General features: G+C 48.0%; 1 long non-coding RNA gene and 1 pseudogene across 1 annotated transcript; both read left to right on the top strand.

Annotated features, from left to right (window-relative positions):
• The first annotated feature begins 47 nt into the window (after positions 1 to 47).
• On the top strand, positions 48 to 5284 carry LOC121142738. Its single transcript, XR_005879811.1, has 2 exons — positions 48 to 1285; positions 2488 to 5284. It is a non-coding gene; the product is annotated as an uncharacterized LOC121142738 (long non-coding RNA).
• Positions 5285 to 7914: 2630 nt separating this feature from the next.
• Positions 7915 to 13155, top strand: LOC101837090 (annotated as a pseudogene).
• Positions 13156 to 18208: the final 5053 nt, after the last annotated feature.

Genomic DNA, 18208 nt, shown 5'->3' with positions numbered 1-18208 from the left:
GTGACAGGAGAAGCTCCAATGCTACACAGAAACCCTGTCTCAAAGAACCAAAAAAAAAAAAAAAAAAAAAAAAGAGCAACACCTATTATGAGCCAAACCTAAGGACCCTTTGGTCACACTACCTTCCCTGAGGAAACCCCAATACACAGGGCAAGTGAAGGCCAAGAGGCGCCAGGTATGTGACTTCCTCCTCCACTCACTGCCTCTGGCCCCTGGGAGGCCACAGACAGCAGTGATAATATTAATTTGAACACTGAGCTATGAAGCCGGGTGTTGGTGCTGCACGCCTTTAATCCCAGCACTCGGGAGGCAGAGGCAGGCGGATCTCTGTGAGTTCGAGGCCAGCCTGGTCTGCAGAGCTAGTTCCAGGACAGCCAACAAAACAATACAGAGAAACCCTGTCTTGAAAAACAAAAAACAAAAACAAACAAACAAGATTGAGCTATGTCAGTGCTTGTCTGGAATTGAAGCAGTTTGGGGGCTCAGTGAGATAGGATTGCTGTGAGTTTGGGGCTAGCCTGGGCTACATAGGGACATCCTGTTTTTAAAAAAAAACTGAGGGAGAAGGGGAAGAAGGAAGAGGAGAGGGAGGGACAAAGGAACATGAGATTGGACTCATTTGCCTGAACTGGAGACCAGCCTGCCTTCCATGGCTTTGACAATGAAATCCACAAAGTGGGAATAAAACAAGGCTCCCCTAAGTCACAGAATCCAAAAGCAGCGAGAGAACTGGGGACATTGGCTGGGGAAATGGAGCTGACCCAGTGTGCTGTTCCCTGAGCTGCTCAACGAGCTCTCAAGGTTTCCGGTAAGCCGAGAAGGCTGGAGCCTGAGGTCATCTTGAAAGCCAGGCCATCCATCCAAATGTGCTCAACCAAACAGGGGTCAGGCCGGGAAGCAATGAGCCCAAGACCCCTTGCATATCAGCCTCCTAGGGAATCCTGGTCCACCGGGAGCGGATCGTGATCCATTTATCAAAAAAGAGCACTAGTGGTGCCCTCCTGAAGACAAGTCAGAAGTGTGGGCCAGGAGTCTTGAGTGTTTGTTCTCAGTGATTTCTCTTCTAGGAACTCATCCCAAATACGTAATTAGACTGCTAAATGGCCCGTGGGACTAAGAGCGGAAGAGAGGAGACACCCTCAGTGGCCTGACAGGAGGACTGCTCCATCAGATTAACTCCAGATGACAGAAGGCAACTCGGTTCCCTTTAATGACATATATGGGAGTGCGTTTCATAGAACATGGAGTTCATTGAAAAGGGCAGATTTTAAAGCAGGAAATCAAGGTGACCTCTATGTTGTGTTTGTTTGCCCATGCAGTCCCTGTCCCCAGGCTACATTACGCTGGGGCGGGTGGGGCAGGGAGTCATGTAATAGGCCTCCCAAAAGACAGACCAACACAACCATATCTGGCTGCTACCTTCCCAGTTGCTGGACGCCGTTTCCTGGTGAAGGGTGATAGAGTCCAACCTGACCTGGCTGTCCTAACTTGAGCAACTAACTCATCTCTGGTAGCCATGGGGGAGACGACTTGGAGTATGTGAGCCATCTGCCTTTTGCCAGTGATGTTGTTTGAACCCCTGAAAGACCACATAGCCAGTCCTAGGAGCACCATGCTTAGGGCCAGTAAGAGTGATGCCTAAGTGAAGACTGAGCGCAGGGCGGTGGCGAAACACATTTTTAAAAGATTTCAAAGTGTATAAGGGTATAAGCATTTTTCCTGCACATATGTATGTGCACCATGCACATGCCCGATGCCATTGGAGGTCAGAAGTAGGTGTCAGAACCCCTGGAGGTTACAGGTGCTTGTGAGCTGCCATGTGAGTGCTGGGAATGGAATCTGGCTTTTTTGCCAGAGCAGTAAGCGTTTAACTGAGCCATCTTTCCAGCCCTGAGATGCTTTTCTCTGTGGCTCACCTCCTTGGTGAGCATAGAAGACCTACAGCACAGCACTTTTCAAGGCTATTCTGAAAAGTAAATTCCTATTGGGACTAAGCCAAGAAAGGCTATGGGGCTGCTGACTTTACTCTGTCTATCCGCGCATGTCAGAGATAGAAAGTCCCTGAGAGAAACAGGGTTTCTCTGTGGCTTTGGAGGCTGTCCTGTCTGTAGACGAGGCTGGTCTCGAACTCACGGAGATCTGCCTGCCTCAGCCTCCTAAGTACTGGGATTAAAGGCGTGCGTGCACCACCACTGCCGGGCTCTGATCCCTCTTCTTGAACTCAACACAGCCACACTTCCTGTCTAACCACACACCATGCAGTACTTTCTCCAACATGCTGGCAAGAGGCTGGGGAAACTTATTTTCTTGTCACTCCTGGTATTAGGGCAGGAAGTGGGTAGAGGTGCCTGGAGGGCAAGGGCAGGTAGTAACTTCTGTCCATGCTCAGCACAGGCCACCAGGACAGCGTCTGCACCCTGCTCAGGCCCACCCCATCCAAGGCACAGAGAGATGCCGTCCGACTTTCATTCTGGTATCTTCTTTTAGGGAGCTCCACATTTCCAAAAGAAGATGGAAGAGGGCCCAGTCGGTCAAGAGCCATGCAAGCATGAATGAATTAAGGAAGTCCATGAACGCCCAAATAAAAGAATGACAAATATTTATTTGAAGAACACTCACACGATGAAGGTGAAGAACAGTCATAGTCCTCTGCCCCTGGAGGCGCAGGATGCTTCGATGCAGGTCTCAGACCACCACCCAAGAGAGAGGGGCGGAGCTTACTCCCAGTCCACCCCGTATCACCAGAGCCCTCGCTCCTTCAAGGGGCCAGAACCTCAGAGACCATTGGCTGAATGAGTTCCCACAACAATTTCTCCACCACACATGGGGACCTCAGTTCAATCCCAGAACCCATGATAAAAAAAAAAAAAACAAAAGCAAACAGGCCCAGTGGTGCCCACTAGTAATCGCGGTGCTGAGAAGGCAAACAGGTAGATGACTCTCTTGGGGCCACTGGCCAGTGAGCCAGCCCAGACCAATAAGACTTCCGTATGCATATTTATGTGCCCCACCCCCCCACACAAATACAAAGTTGCCATGCACAAGCAAACTACCTGGGTCAAATCAGATGCCAACTCCACCAATGGAGAGGCAAGCCAGTGACTGCCTGCCCCTCTGTTTCCTACCTACCAAGGAATGACTGGGCCTCAGACAGTTCGGTATTTGCAAAGAGAGCCCTTGACATGCCCCAGCGTGTCACAAGTGGTCATTTCCCTTTGGCCATGGGGACTCACCTTTGTACAGGGACCTGTGACCTGACTACTGCATGCGTGTGACTGTCCCTAGGGGTGTACCTTTCTACTCTCAGCGTGTGTCATTTTCTGTCGCCCAGAGGCTGGAAGGTGAGTGGATAAGGGAACACTCACTGGTGCTCACCACAGGAACTACTAGCACCGTGGAGGACTTTCTTCCTTCCCCTCTGCGTCATACAGACCTGCGTTCCCGGGGACTGCGTTGCAGACTCCACAGTCCCCTGCTTGAGGGGAAGCAGTTCTCCAGGCTGGAAACCTGACCGCTAGGTCTCAGCAGACTTGGCTCCTCCGGGGAGGGGATCTAGCAGATTCCAGTCACTGGGATAAGGTCCACCCGACAACCTCACCTGCCCATGACTACCTCTTAAAGACGCTCCCTTAAAATAGGGATCTGACGTCCTGGGGCTTAGGATCTCAACATATGAATCTGGGTGTCTGTTGGAAGGACAACTTGCCCATGACAAAACGCTGTCTTCCTACTGCCAGCTGGCTCACTGCAGCTGGTTATGTTATGGGCCCACGTTGCAAATATTCGTGAAAACTCGAGGAAAACAACTCTGGCCGGAAGTGCTCGGGAGCCATGGAAAGAGGGAACAGAAACCTGCTTCTCATCAAAGCCCATCAGCACACATTCTTGTTGGGAAACGCGAAGCTCAATTAGGAAAGCGGGTGGTGGGGAGGGTCTCCGGGGAGACTGCCTGGAAAATTCCAGAGCCCGAGTTCCTGGCCTTCATTTTGTCTCATTTTTCAGAAAAAAATGGGCAGGACTTCTCTCTTGATGACATGTTCTCGACCAGATAACGTTTCTTGTTCCTAGCAGATCATGCTTCTGCCCACCACCTAGATAAGAAATAAGAGGAGGGCAGAGGAAAGAAAAGAGAAAATTTGCCAGGTGGTGGTGGCACACACCTTTAATCCCAGCACTTGGGAGGCAGAGACAAGGCGGATCCCTGAATTCGAGGCCAGCCTGGTCTGCAGAGTGAGTTCCAGGACAGCCAGGACTACACAGAGAACCCCTGTCTCAAAAAACAAGGAAAAATAAAAAGTGTGTTTTTCTTGACTTAGCAGCAGCGTGGGGTGGAGGATGTTCAGGAATGTGGAGGAGGTCTGTGGATCTGGGCAGTGGAAGAGGACATCAAGCATGCTACTATAAGGAAAGAGTGTCTGAGGGCCCGGCCGGAAGAAAACACTGGTATGGAATCATCCGGAAAGGTGGCCACCTCACTTACCTCTGCCCCCTGTCTTCCACCCTCAGAGGTCCTGTCAGACTCCCAAAAGGATGGCTGAGGGACTGAGGGGTGCTTGATGTCTCTGAGCATGATGGCAGAGCTGTGAACCCTGAAGCCCCATGGCTGGTAAACCTGTGCTGCCCCCTTCCTGTAGCACCATGGGAAACACAGAGATTGGGCTTGGCAGGGGGTGAAGGTGGCTAGTCTGGCTGCCCCAGCTTGGGGTATCTCTAGGAGTCATAGCTGAATGTTTCCTTTTTTTGTTTGTTTGTCCCTGCACACCCCTCCCCATTCAGACAAGGTTTCTCTGTGTAGCCCCGGCTGTCCTGTAATTCACCCTGTAGACCAGGCTGGTCTCGAACTCAAGAGATCCTCCAGCCTCTGCTTCCCTATGCTGGGAGTAAAGGCTTGTGCCATCACTGTTCGACTAGCTGAGTGTTTTAGACCGGGTATGGGGTTGAGGGTATGGGGTGGGGATGAAAAGCCCGAGTGAACTTCCCTCTGCAGGGTGACAGCCCTGTCCTGTACAAGCTTTCCTGTCCAGGCTCTCCTGCCCGCCCCCCTAGGCAAACTTCACATTTAGAAGCCTCAGTTACACTGGTGATGCTTTCAGCTTCTGTTTCCTGAGCCCCAGGAAGACTGAATGGCTGGACCCTCACCCAGAATGAGCCATTTGGTATGTCCCAGTCCAGTCCCAAGCCCATCATTATGCTGACCCTTAGATGCCTTGCTGTCATTGTCCCTAGCCCCCCTCCTTACCCCAAGGCTGCCCACTGAATAAAAATGAGGACATGGCCGCTCCTAGGTAGGGATGAGAAGGGTTTTATTGTAGAGATGGAGAGGATTCATCGAGGGGCATCCGGAAGAGTCCCGACTGAACCGGATGAGAGGTGAGGGAGGGTGTGTGGACAAACACAGCTGAGAGAGGAGAGAGGAGAGAGGAGATGGTGCAAACAGACCACGAGAGGAAACAAGGAACAAGAGGCCAAGAGAGAACAAGAAACCAAGACAGCATGCAACCAAAATGTCTGGGTTTCGTAGGAAGGAGAAGCTGGGTGAAGGGAAGGGAAGCTCTGGGCGGAAGAGGTTGAGGGTATGGGGTGGGGATGAAAAGCACTGAGTGGAGCCAGGACTCTGTTCCCGGTAGTGCCGTTGCTGAGATTGCCTGGCAGCCAACATCCGCTTTGATACATTTTTTAATTTAAATTAGAAACAATTTTACATATCAATCCCACTTCCTGCTCCCTCCCATTCTCCTATGCCCCTCAACAATCTCCCCCCACCTTCCACCCCCATCCATTCTCCAGGGAGGGTGAGGTCTTCCATGGGGGATCATCAAAGTCATCAAAGTCTGTCACCTAGGGCCCTCACCCGCAGTATCTAGGCTGAGAGTATCCCTCCATAGGGAATGGGTTCCCAAAGTCCATTTGTGTACTAGGGATAAATACTTGTTCCACCGCCAGAGGCCCCATAGGCTACCCAGGCCTCTTAACTGACACCCACGTTCAGAGGGCCTTGTTTGGTCCTATGCAGGTTCCCCAGAATGGTCTTGACCCCTTTGCTCATCTCTCTTTCCTCTCTGCAATTGGATTCCAGGAGTTCGGCTCAGTGCTTAGCTGTGAATCTCTGCTTCTGCTTCCGTCAGCTACTGGATGAAGGCTCTAGGATGGCATATAAGGTAGTCATCAATCTCATTACAGGAGAAGGGCATTTAAGGTAGCCTCTCCACTATTGCTTAGATTCTTAATTGGGGTCATCCTGTAGACCTCTGGGACATTTCCCTAGTGCCAGATTTCTCTTTAAACCTATAATGGCTCCCTCTATTAAGGTATCTCTTTTCTTGCTCTCCTCTATTCCTCTCCGGAGTCAATCTTTCTGATCCCTCATGTTCTCCTCCCCATTCTTCTTCTCCCCTCCTTTCTCCTAATAGGCACCTCAGTTAGTCATTTGTCCCGAGTTTCTTTGGGACCTGACACTGAACCAATATGCCCATCTACTTTCTTTTCTTCCAAGCCACCCATTTGATCAATTCCTTTAAAAAGGATTTCTTCCTTTGTTCCAAACAGAGCAGAGGGTTCCTGGTAATGTGGGGAAGGACTTTACTTGCAGTTTTAAAAAGGAGGAGTGTTTGGTGGCTGAAGAGATAGCTCAGAGGTTAAGAGAACTGTGTGCTTTTCCAGAGGTTCCAGCAGCCACTTAGTGGCTCACAACCATCTATAATGAGATCTGGTGCCCTCTTACGGCCTGCAGGTATACATGCAAGCAGAACACTATATACATAATAATAAACAAATTTTTTTTAAAAAAAGGAATGTTCTAGTGCCTCTTGGTGCTCAACCTGGCTGCTGGATGACAGGGTCCTAGAAGGAAAACTTGGCGCACAGGGAGGCCTGGGAGACCTTTAAGGAGGTGAGCTCAGTTCAGCTGAGCACTGGCTCCTCCTTTGCTTACTCTCTTCCTTCTTTTTACCTGTTTTATTTATCTTAAATTTCCTCTTTTCTATTTTCATAAGTCAGCATAGTCAAAGAATTTCTAATGCTTAAAATGGTGTTCATTAGGCGCTCAGAAAGCGTGCATTTAATTTGTTAATGGTTATTAATATGTCAGTGACCATAGCCTGACTATTCAGCCCTCCATGGATAGATAATTAACTGGGGTGACATTTTATCTCCTGTTGTCATGCAAAATTCTACTTAAAACAACTCCTTGGCCTAGGAAGATGGCTTGGTAGGTGAATCACTCTCTGCACAAGCTTAAAGGCACTGTTAAACATGAGATTCAAAAGAAAGACCAGTTCCACAATTTTTTTCTTTTTTTTCCCCCTGAGACAGGGTTTCTCTGTATTGTTTTGGAGGCTGTAGACTCGCTCTGTAGACCAGGCTGTCCTCGAACTCACAGAGATCTGCCTGCCTCTGCCTCCCGAATGCTGGGACTAAAGGTGTGCACCACCAATGCCCGGCCAGTTCCACAATTTTAAACCAAAGTTGAAGCAAACTTTGATTAAATACTGGCCAGGATGATGGAGTCTGCCTAGGTCCATTCCTGGGTTCCCAGAAAATGGCAATGGGATACATTTTGCATGGGCTTAAAAGGGCCAAACTCACAAAGCCACCATATTTCCAACCAGATCCAATCAGGGGCAAGTATATATCCTGAGGTATATCTTTCCTGCATACTTCCCTTCTATATCCAATCAGAGGCAAGTGTACATCCTGACGTATTTCCTTCCCAAGTACTTCCAGCCTACATGTAATCTAGCGCATCTGGTGCAGATGAGTCAAAATTGTTTAGTGGAGTGAATGAATGTGGCCTGTTTTCCTCCATAAACAATAACCTCCAGCATTTCAGGAATATCTGTCCTTGGGCAAGTGGGGCTTACAGGTTAACTTTGGCCCAGACCCATGATCTCCCAAAATCACACAAAGCTGGACGCAATGGTGCCCACCTGTGATCCCAAAGGAGACTGGAGGGACTTGAACGCTGACACAGCCTCAAGCAAGGTAGGAGATTCTTCTCTGATTTCCACATGCAAGCTGTGGCACACATCCCCACGCAAGAACACACACACATGCACACACACACATACACACACATGCACGCACACATACCACACACATGCACGCACACATACCACACACATGCACGCACGCACACACACACACACACACACACACTCTAAAAAACAAAAACTTATTTCACCATGGAAGTATTCTGCAAACTGAGCAAGACACAGGTAAACAAGCAAACAACAAAATAAAACAAAGAGCCTTAATTCCTAGCACTAAAAACTTTTAGCATTCATTTGCTGCATACTGTCCAAACTTTAGCTTGTCCTTAGGTACATAGATAATGGATGTTTCAAAAAGAAAAATTGGCTTGTTCTACTTTGTAAATAATGTTTCCAATTTAAAATTACTATTAACATTTAAAAAAATACATCAATTAATTTTAATGACCAGAGTTTTCAGATGTCCCAAAGGCAAGGGTTCTATCCTTTTTGTTTATACTGTTTATAAATAATGCTCCGATCCGTGCTTCCTTATTTCCGTCCTTAAAACAAATGTTTAGAAATAGTCTGGTGGGTCAAGGGGATCCTTGTGCTTTGAGTAAACACTGCCAGGGTTATTACAAGTGCTTACATCACCCACAGTCACCAAGGTCAATTAGAACTCCTACCTAGGCATTTGCCTACAAGGGAATTTTTCATTAGTAAACAGGAAAATCAGTTGGGTGAGGAAAGATGTTCTCAACTGCTGTTCTCATCTTGCATGTCTGACTATGGAGTGGCCAAGCTGTCACTTGTGGGCACTGACCACAGGAAGTCTTAGTAAATTACCATGCAGGCTCTTACCACCAATAAATTCCTCCTCTCTTTACAAGAGCCCTCCACTCTCAGGCTGACCATGTTCACATCTTATGCAAAAAATTAGAGTTTCTTTAGCCTTTTTTTTAACATCAAAACTAAGTCCGTACTTCTTTTAAAAAGTCGTGTTTTCCTCAGGATTCTGTGAGCTATCCTGTTCTTGTTTTGTTAAGCAGATTAGAAACTTCCATCTTATTCTGTGCTCTAAATGGCTTGTGGGGCATGAGAAACACAGGGACGACATGGAAATGCTTGATAGAGTCAAGGAGATGCCTCGCCTCTCGGCTGTAAGTGGTGCACACAGACAAACTTTGAAGAGGATGAAGCAAGAGGATCATCTGGGGGCCAGTGTAGGCTACACTTTAAGCTAGATGTGGTGGCTCATACCTTTTGTTCTGAGACAGGGTTTCTCTGTGTAGCCTTGGCTGTTCTGGAACTCACTCTGTAGAACAGGCTGGCCTTGAACTCACAGAGATCCACCTGCTTCTGCCTCCCAGCCGCCAAGTTTGGTACACGCCTTTTCTCCTCAGCTGCATAGCAAGAGCCTGGTCAACCTCCACTACAAGAGATCCTGTTCTGAAAACAACGAACAACAAAACCCACAAGGTGGTCAGGGGATGCGGATTAAAGCAAGAATGGAATGCCATTTGTGTATGTCATATTGGCAGTTTTTAACGTGATAAGAAGCCACAATGATGATTGTAATCCGGCTGTAAAGAACTACAGCTTTTGACAGGACCAAACTATCAGATCCTATCAAGCTTTTTTTGAACATTTACTTATTTTATGGGAAAAGGTATGGGTGAAACAGCTGTGATTGTCAGGGAGCTGCCTGAAATAAAGATGAAAGCTTGCTTGGTTTGCACTGGGAAGATAGGAAAAGTACCTTCATAGCAAGACTCCATCAAAGCGTGGTGATATGAACATGATCCCTTATTTGAAAGGTCTTCATTTTGAAAGAGAATGCCTGAACCGGGCAGTGGTGGCACACGCTTTTCATCCTAGCACTCAGAAGGCAGAAGCAGTTGGATCTCTGGTCTACAAAGCCAGTTCCAGGATAGGCTCCAAAGCTTCAGAAAAACCCTGTCTCGAAAAAACAAAGGAAAGAAAGAGAGAGAATGCCTGAGAAGGTACATCCTCCAGGCAGCCAGTTCCAACAGGACAACGTAGGTCCAGTCATGCAGGGACTCAGTGTACACTAACTACAGTGTAGTCCAAAGAGACCAGACCACACCTCATGTTCACAATAGGATTTGGTGTTGTCTGCACGGTGCTGGTCTTGCAAGCATGCCTATAGCCAGATGTGATGAGTGAGCATCCAGGCACTGCTAGATGGAGTGATTTCAGCAGCACCTCTGAAATGTTTTCTTATGGATTGAAGGCCCTTCCTCTGTGCTGATCAGATCCTGGGTCCAGTGCCAAATATACCAAAAACAAACAAAACAAAAAACTCCTGTTGGGTAGCCTGTCTTTAGCTTTGAGTTTGGTTTCCTTTGCCCTACAGAAGTTTAAAAAAATTACAAAGTTGACTAGTGTTTCTGATCACACAGCCGTGCCACCAAGGACAGTTGTTCTATAAGGTCTTCACCTAAGCAGTGAAAATGGCCAGAGGATCAGTGTCTGATGAGGAAATGATGGAGCTTAGAGAGGCTTTTGCCAAAGTTGACACCGATGGCAACGGATACATCAGCTGCGATGAGTTGAACAACTTGTTCAAGGCTGCCTGCCTGCCCCTGCCTGGATACCGAGTAAGATAAATCACAGAAAACCTGAGGGCCATGGGTGATCTGGACAAGGATGGAAAGATTGGCTTTGATGAGTTTATCAAGGTCTTCCATGGCCTGAAAAACACTGAGGCTGCCAAAACCTTCCAGAAAGCTACCAACAAAAAGGAAGGGATCTGTGCATTGGTGGTACCTCCGAGCAGTCCAGTGTTGGCACCAGCATTCCTACTCAGAGGAAGAAGAGTACGCCTTCGTCAACTGGATAAACAAAGCCCTGGAGAATGACCTCGACTGTCGGCATGTCGTCCCCATGAACCCGAATACCGATGACCTCTTCAACGCTGTGGGGGATGGCATCGTTCCTTGTAAAATGATCAACCTGTCAGTGCCAGACACGATTGATGAGAGAACAGTCAACAAAAAGAAGCTCACGCCCTTCACCATTCAGGAAAACTTGAACTTGGCTCTGAACTCTGCCTCAGCCATTGGGTGCCATGTGGTTAATATAGGGGCCGAGGACCTGAAGGAGGGGAAGCCTTATCTGGTCCTGGGACTTTTGTGTCAAGTCATCAAGATTGGGTTGTTTGCTGACATTGACCTCAGCAGAAATGAAGCTCTGGTCACTCTTCTGAGAGAAGGAGAGAGCCTGGAGGACTTGATGAAGTTGTCTCCTGAAGACCTGCCGCAGCGGTGGGCTAACTACCACCTGGAAAATGCAGGTTGCAACAAAATCGCCAACTTCAGCACTGACATCAAGGACTCGAAAGGGTATCACCACGTGCTGGAGCAGGTGGCTCCAAAAGGAGATGAAGAAGGAATTCCCGCTGTGGTGGTTGACATGTCAGGACTGAGGGATAAGGATGCATCCAGAGGGCAGAACGCATGTTGCAACGGGCAGAGAGGCTGGGCTGCCGGCAGTTTGTCACAGCCACCGATGTTGTCTGAGGGAACCCCAAGCTGGCTTTCATTGCCAACCTCTTTAACAAATACCCTGCCTTGCATAAGCCAGAGAACCAGGACTTCGACTGGGGGGGCTCTGGAAGGTGAGACGAGGGAAGAGCAGACATTCTGGAACTGGATGAACTCCTTTGGGGTTAACCCTCGAGTCAATTACTTGTACAGTGACTTATCAGATGCCCTGATCATCTTCCGGCTCTACGAAAAGACCAAAGTCCCTGTTGACTGGAACAGAGTAAACGAACCTCCATAACCTAAGCTGGGGGGGGGGCAATATGAAAAAGCTTGAGAACTGTAACTGTGCAGTGGATCTGGGGAAGAATTAAGCCAAATTTTCCCTGGTTGGCATCGATGGACAAGATCTCAATAAAAAAAAACACACTTTGGCAGCTAATGAGAAGGTACACACTGAATATGCTGGAAGATATTGGTGATGGACAGAAGGTCAATGATAACATTATTGTCAACTGGGTGAATGAAACATTGAAGGATGCTCAGAAAAGCTCATCCATCTCTAGCTTCAAGGACCCGAAGATCAGTACCAGCCTCCTGGTTCTGGATCTCATTGATGCTATTCAACCAACCAGGCTGCATAAACTATGACCATCTAAAGACAGAAAACCTCAGCCGGGCGTTGGTGGCACATGCCTTTAATCCCAGCACTCGGGAGGCAGAGGCAGGCAGAGCTCTGTGAGTTCGAGCCCAGCCTGGTCTACAGAGTGAGTTCCAGGACAGCCTCCAAAACAATACAGAGAAACCCTGTATAAAAAAAAAAGACAGAAAACCTGGATGAGGAAGAGAAACTCAACAATGCAAAGTAGCCATATCCATGGCCCGAAAAATTGGTGCAAGAGTGTATGCCCTTCCTGAAGACCTGGTAGAGGTGAACCCCAAAATGGTCATGACAGTGTTTGCCTGCCTCATGGGGAGAGGAATGAAACGGGTGTAAGGCCCCGGAGAGCAAGCCAGAAGGTGGCACAGTCAACCCTGGGAATCAGCACAGGGTGCTCCCATGATACAAAGGACATTCAAGCCATTCCCAAGTCCTGAACCTCGGAGACATTATATGTGATTCCAGAAAGAGCGCATCTGTTCTGTGATTCCAGAAACAGCACATTTGTTCTGTGATTCCAGAAAGAGCGCATCTGTTCTGTGATTCCAGAAACAGCACATTTGTTCTGTGATTCCAGAAAGAGCGCATCTGTTCTGTGATTCCAGAAAGAGCGTATCTGTTCGGCCAAGTAGTTTCTACTCTCCTTAACAATATGTGTGTCTCTGGTTTATTTTTTTTCTTCAGAAGATCTACTCTTCTACAGATGTTTTTATTCTTTGAAATTCTACCAGGAAAAAAAAAGTTAAAAAGAATTTCTTTCCAGATGCCCTCCCTGCTTCCGCTGGTAGTCAAACACAAAACTGCAGTGTTCCTATCTGTCACTTGATCTTTGAGGCCGGTTTTATCTAGCTGCTTTTTCCCTTATCCGCAGTGAAGACCTGGACGGGATCATCCAACTGCCTTAAATAAAGTCTGTCACTAGAGGCCCCCCAAAAATTACAAAGTCAATTTACCAGTCATTTCCTCCATGATTTATACTGCTAATCTTTTCTTTAAAATAAAGAAATTTATTTATGTGTATGAGTGTTTGCTTGCATATATAGCTGTGTACCAGTGAGGGCAGTACCAACAGAGGCCAGAAGAGGGCATCAGATCTCCTGGACTGGTCCTCTGGAAAAGGACCCAGTCCCTTGCTGTGGAGTAGCTTGTCAACTCCTACAAAGTTGAAAGTGCCTTTTCCCTACCACCCAACCATTTGAGTTGTGGGGACAAGCTCCACCACACAGACTCTAAGTGTAACCATTTGTACTGCAAACAATTGAGAGCAACCAACATATGACATACACAGCAATAGGGATTTTACAGGAAGTTTAAAGGCTAAACTGTGAGTCTATTGCACTTGCCATGAGTGGACTGCTGGGCTCTCAAGGAAGCACTTGCTGGGCAGCCTGTTTTCCAAAGCTGAAGAACCAATTTCCACCATCACTGGTAGTTAGTCTATCTGTCCTTTTTGGCCTCCTGTCACTAGTGAGGAGGCACAAATGTCATGGGTGGGTGGTAAGCTTTTGTGATGTTCCCAGTGGCACCTACTGCTTGTTTTCTTGGGAAATTTGCTGGTTAATTTGTGTTATGCTCCATACACAAACCCTTTCTATATGTGTCACAGGCATCTTCTCCCACTCTCTCTGTCTTCTCTTTTGGTTTTCTTTCTTCTTTAAAAAATGTATTTTATCTGTAGGAGTACTTTTTTATTGCGTGTACTTATGTGCATTTCGTGTGTTCTTAGTGCCCATGGAGATCAGACGGGGTTAGATCCCCTGGATTGTGAGCCACCAAGTGGATGCTGAGAACTAAGCTCCCAGACCGCAGCAAGAGCAGCAAGTGCTCTTAACTGCTGAGCCCTCTCTCCAGACCCCCTTTCATTTTCCAAACTATGTCCCTTAGTCAAAACAAGTTTTCTTTCTTTCTCTCTTTCTTTCTTCTTCCCCCTCCTTTTCATTTTTGGTTTTTGTTTGTTGTTTTTTTGTTTGTTTGTTTGTTTTTGTTTGGTTTCTGGAGACAGGGTTTCTCTGTATTGTTTTAGAGACTGTCCTGGAACTCACTCTGTAGATCAGGTGGCCTCGAACTCACAGAGATCCACCTGCCTCTGTCTCCCAAGTACTGGGATTAAAGGCGTGCATCACCAACACCCGGCCATCCTTGAACTTCTGATCCTCCTGTCTGGTTCTGCTGAGGGCCAGGGTTATAGGCCATCCTTGAACTTCTGATCCTCCTGTCTGGTTCTGCTGAGGGCCAGGGTTATAGGCCATCCTTGAACTTCTGATCCTCCTGTCTGGTTCTGCTGAGGGCCAGGGTTATAGGCCATCCTTGAACTTCTGATCCTCCTGTCTGGTTCTGCTGAGGGCCAGGGTTATAGGCCATCCTTGAACTTCTGATCCTCCTGTCTGGTTCTGCTGAGGGCCAGGGTTATAGGCCATCCTTGAACTTCTGATCCTCCTGTCTGGTTCTGCTGAGGGCCAGGGTTATAGGCCATCCTTGAACTTCTGATCCTCCTGTCTGGTTCTGCTGAGGGCCAGGGTTATAGGCCATCCTTGAACTTCTGATCCTCCTGTCTGGTTCTGCTGAGGGCCAGGGTTATAGGCCATCCTTGAACTTCTGATCCTCCTGTCTGGTTCTGCTGAGGGCCAGGGTTATAGGCCTGTTTACCGCTGCAGCATAGATGCTGCAGATCAAGCTGGGGATGCTAGGCTAGGCGAGCACTCTACCAACTAAGCTACAACCCTAGCTCTGGAAGAGAAGTTGTAAATTCAAAGTCCACGGTGTTCTTGTGCATTCTGCTATCCCCCCCCGTGTGTGTGTGTGTGTGTGTGTGTGTGTGTGTGTGTGTGTGTGTGTGTGTGTGTGTGTGTGTGAATGAATCTTTGCCTTTCTGATGCAGCATTCCTCTGGTGAGTTTTCCGGGGCTGGGAAAGCTGTTTTAGCTTTCATTCTTAGATCTACAAACCACTTGGAAACTAAACCCCTTCATGATCTCTCCTTGAAGTGATGAGCAGAGAGTGCTCAGTTCAGAGTAACAGAACTCCATAGGCAAGTATAACTCCTCTACAAGTGGGTAGTTCCTGGGCTTTGCTCTATCCGCGTCCTTGGGCTGCCCTCTGGAGGTGGGAGTTGTGTTTGCAGTCAGATCCTTTAACCTTGCCGCGCTGCGGGTCACAACTCTCCTGTGGACCCTGCAGGCTTTAAGAACAGTGGCCTGGGCAGCAGCTAGCCTCACAGAACTCAGGGACCAGGCAGACTCAGTGAATTCACCCTCTGCATCTCATCCACGAGAGCGCGATTCCCTCACTCCCGTGTTCTAGCCTGAATCCTGGGCGAGCCCACCAAGGTTCGCCATCCAGAGGGAGGCAGAGGAGAGGAGCCTTGAGCATTGGGCATAAGGCAATGTATGTCTTGCTCCAACCCAGCAGCCCCACCAATGTTCGGATTCTGGGCCACTTGTGAATCATGTGGCAATCTTGTTCTGGGCAGCTGAGACCTGTGTATACCCGCTGATCCCTTGTAAGAGCGGGGGTTTGTGTAGGGGGTGGGGTGGGGGGAGTAACCTGTTTAACCCCGCCCAGTCCTGCCTATGTGACTGTAACTATCTGCCCTTTGTCGTTATGCTGTGTCCCAGGGAAGGACAGTCTGCAGCGTGGATTCTGAACCCTCAGGACATCACAAAGCAGAGCAGGGAACTCGGGTGGGGCTCCTCTCCAGCAGGGCCACCGTGACTAAAGTTGAGATGGAGAGGAAGGACCCAGAAGGAACAGCCACTTTCTACAATGCAGGGCCTATCCAGCCTGTGTAGTTGCAGAGATCTGCAATCGCCAAAGTGCCTGTGACCCCTAGGGGGCCACCTTGATGAAGTATCCTGGCCTGCAGGTGTCTCTATGGGATTAGGAGAGGTGGGCGGTCCTATGTCCAGTTGGAGCTAGGGTAATGGCATCTCCATATGAAGGGTAGCTGCAGCTGGGCGTGAAGATTGTCTGCTCAGAAGTTGCAATGACACCACCCTCCAATGAACAGATCTGCAAGGGCTAGTCTGGCATGCCCATGGTTGTTTGTCCTCCATCGTGGTAGTCTCTCCTAAAGCCCCAGAGAATGAACAGATAACAATGTCCTAGGGGATGCCCACCCTAGGACATTTGGTGTCCCAGACCTCTTCCAGAAGCTTCTGTGAGATACCCACAGGATCGGGGTGCATTGTAGCTAGCAGCCCCTACTTGTTTTGCAGTACCACAGCTCTGCCATTTACACCTATGGCTCCCACTGGCTTGGGAGACGAGGAGAGGGGCCTCAGAAGAGATCCTTTTACCTGCAAGCCCCATTGACTCCTATCAGCCTCCATAGGTGTAACCAAGCTTTGAAGAAGGCCTGTGGCACCTGTCAATCACTCTGGCAAGCAAATCAGAATTATTCAGGGTTCTCCAGAGTAAAGAGACTCCTGGTCTTACCTCTCTCCTTATAGTCAACTGAGCAATGGTTAGCAGGCAGATTCTACACAAGGCTTAGGATTTGAACTGTAGCCCCACCCCCCATTCATATGTAGAAGCCCTCACTCCCAGAACCATGGGAGGTAATCTTACTTAGAAGGTATAAAGTCAGTCTCTGTGGAGGTAACCAGTTAAGTTGAGGCCCAAATCTCATCTGCTGGGTATCTTTAAAAACTAGAGGAGTTAACTGAAGATGGAATTTCTGTCCCACCAGGTCCCACGGCCCTTTAGTCCCAAATAAATACACAGAGGCTTATATTAATTATAAACTGTTTGGTTGATGCCTTAGGCTTCTTACTGGCTTGCTCTTTCAATTATTAACCCATAACTACTAATCTATGTATTTCCGCATGGCCTTATCTTACCAGAGAATGCTCAAGCATCCTACCTTCCCAGTAGCTACATGCCGTCTCCCTGGCGGCTACTCTCTGCATTTCTCTCCCCTGAATTCTCCTAGTCTGGTAGCCCCACCTATGTACTTCCTGCTTAGCAATATCCTGCCTGTCCATTGGCCGAAACAGCTTTTTTCATCAATTAATAAGAGAAACATATATTCACAGCATACAGAAGGACACCTCCCATTAATTAACTATCAGAGAAGGGGAGGGGAGGATTTTGAAATCCTCACTCAGAGAGAAGGTAGCCTGACCAGCTAAGGAGGGAGTCTTAGTACAGACCCATTCTTCAGGCCTTGGAGGAAAAAGTCTGTCAGCATCCTCATTCCAGGATTGTCATCTCACAACAATGCATGATGTGTCTTTTGCTTAAGCTACTCCATGTATGGTGTTTTGGGCAGTCTTGGCAAATGAACACAACATACTTCTTTGGGGGGGGGTTCGAAGCAGGGTTTCTCTGTATTGTTTTGGAGCCTGTCCTGAACTCGATCTGTAGACCAGGCTAGCCTTGAACTCATGGAGATCTGCCTGCCTCTGCCTCCCAAACTCTGGGATTAAAGGAGTGTGCCACCAACACCCGGCAATACAACATACTTCTAAGTATTTTCTAACCATCCATAAACTTATGTCTACCTAAACAGGCTACTTTTGCACAAAATGCCATCATGCTATCCATCGTCTTAACAGGCATCGTCTTATCAAACTCATCTACCATCTATGTTTTCTTCTTTTGTGATATATGGATGCTTGGTGTGGGTGCATGTGAACATACTTGTATTTGGGTTTTCTCTCTAGGTGTCATGGCTGGCATCAAAACAGGAAGGGGAAAAAAGGAAAACTCACTTCAGCCCAATTTAGTTAGCCAGGCTGGATCGAACTTTGGGAGTGTGATGACAGGTGATTTTGTAAGCATATCTAAACACAGTACAATTTGGAAAAGAGTTTCCAGGTGGCAATCATTCCAGGTCCTGGTGCATAAGAAAGCTTAATGTGTGGCTGCATACACAAAGTATGTGTGACCATGAAGATGGGTTCTATAGCTTGAAAGCCTAGGATCTGGTGTGGTCTCTGACCTAGACACATAGAGGTCAGCAGGCCATATAGTACATCTGAAATCTCCCCTGAGGATGGGCTCTATCCACTGGGATCTAAAGATAATGGCCTAAGGAGGGAAAGTCTGGGATGAACCTTCTGGGGAATCCGA

This window comes from Mesocricetus auratus, unplaced genomic scaffold (assembly GCF_017639785.1).
Source record: "Mesocricetus auratus isolate SY011 unplaced genomic scaffold, BCM_Maur_2.0 Super-Scaffold_100010, whole genome shotgun sequence".
NCBI classification, from domain to species: domain Eukaryota; kingdom Metazoa; phylum Chordata; class Mammalia; order Rodentia; family Cricetidae; genus Mesocricetus; species Mesocricetus auratus.
The sequence above is the reverse complement of the archived record's forward strand: the minus strand, read 5'-3'. Positions and strand labels throughout refer to the sequence as shown.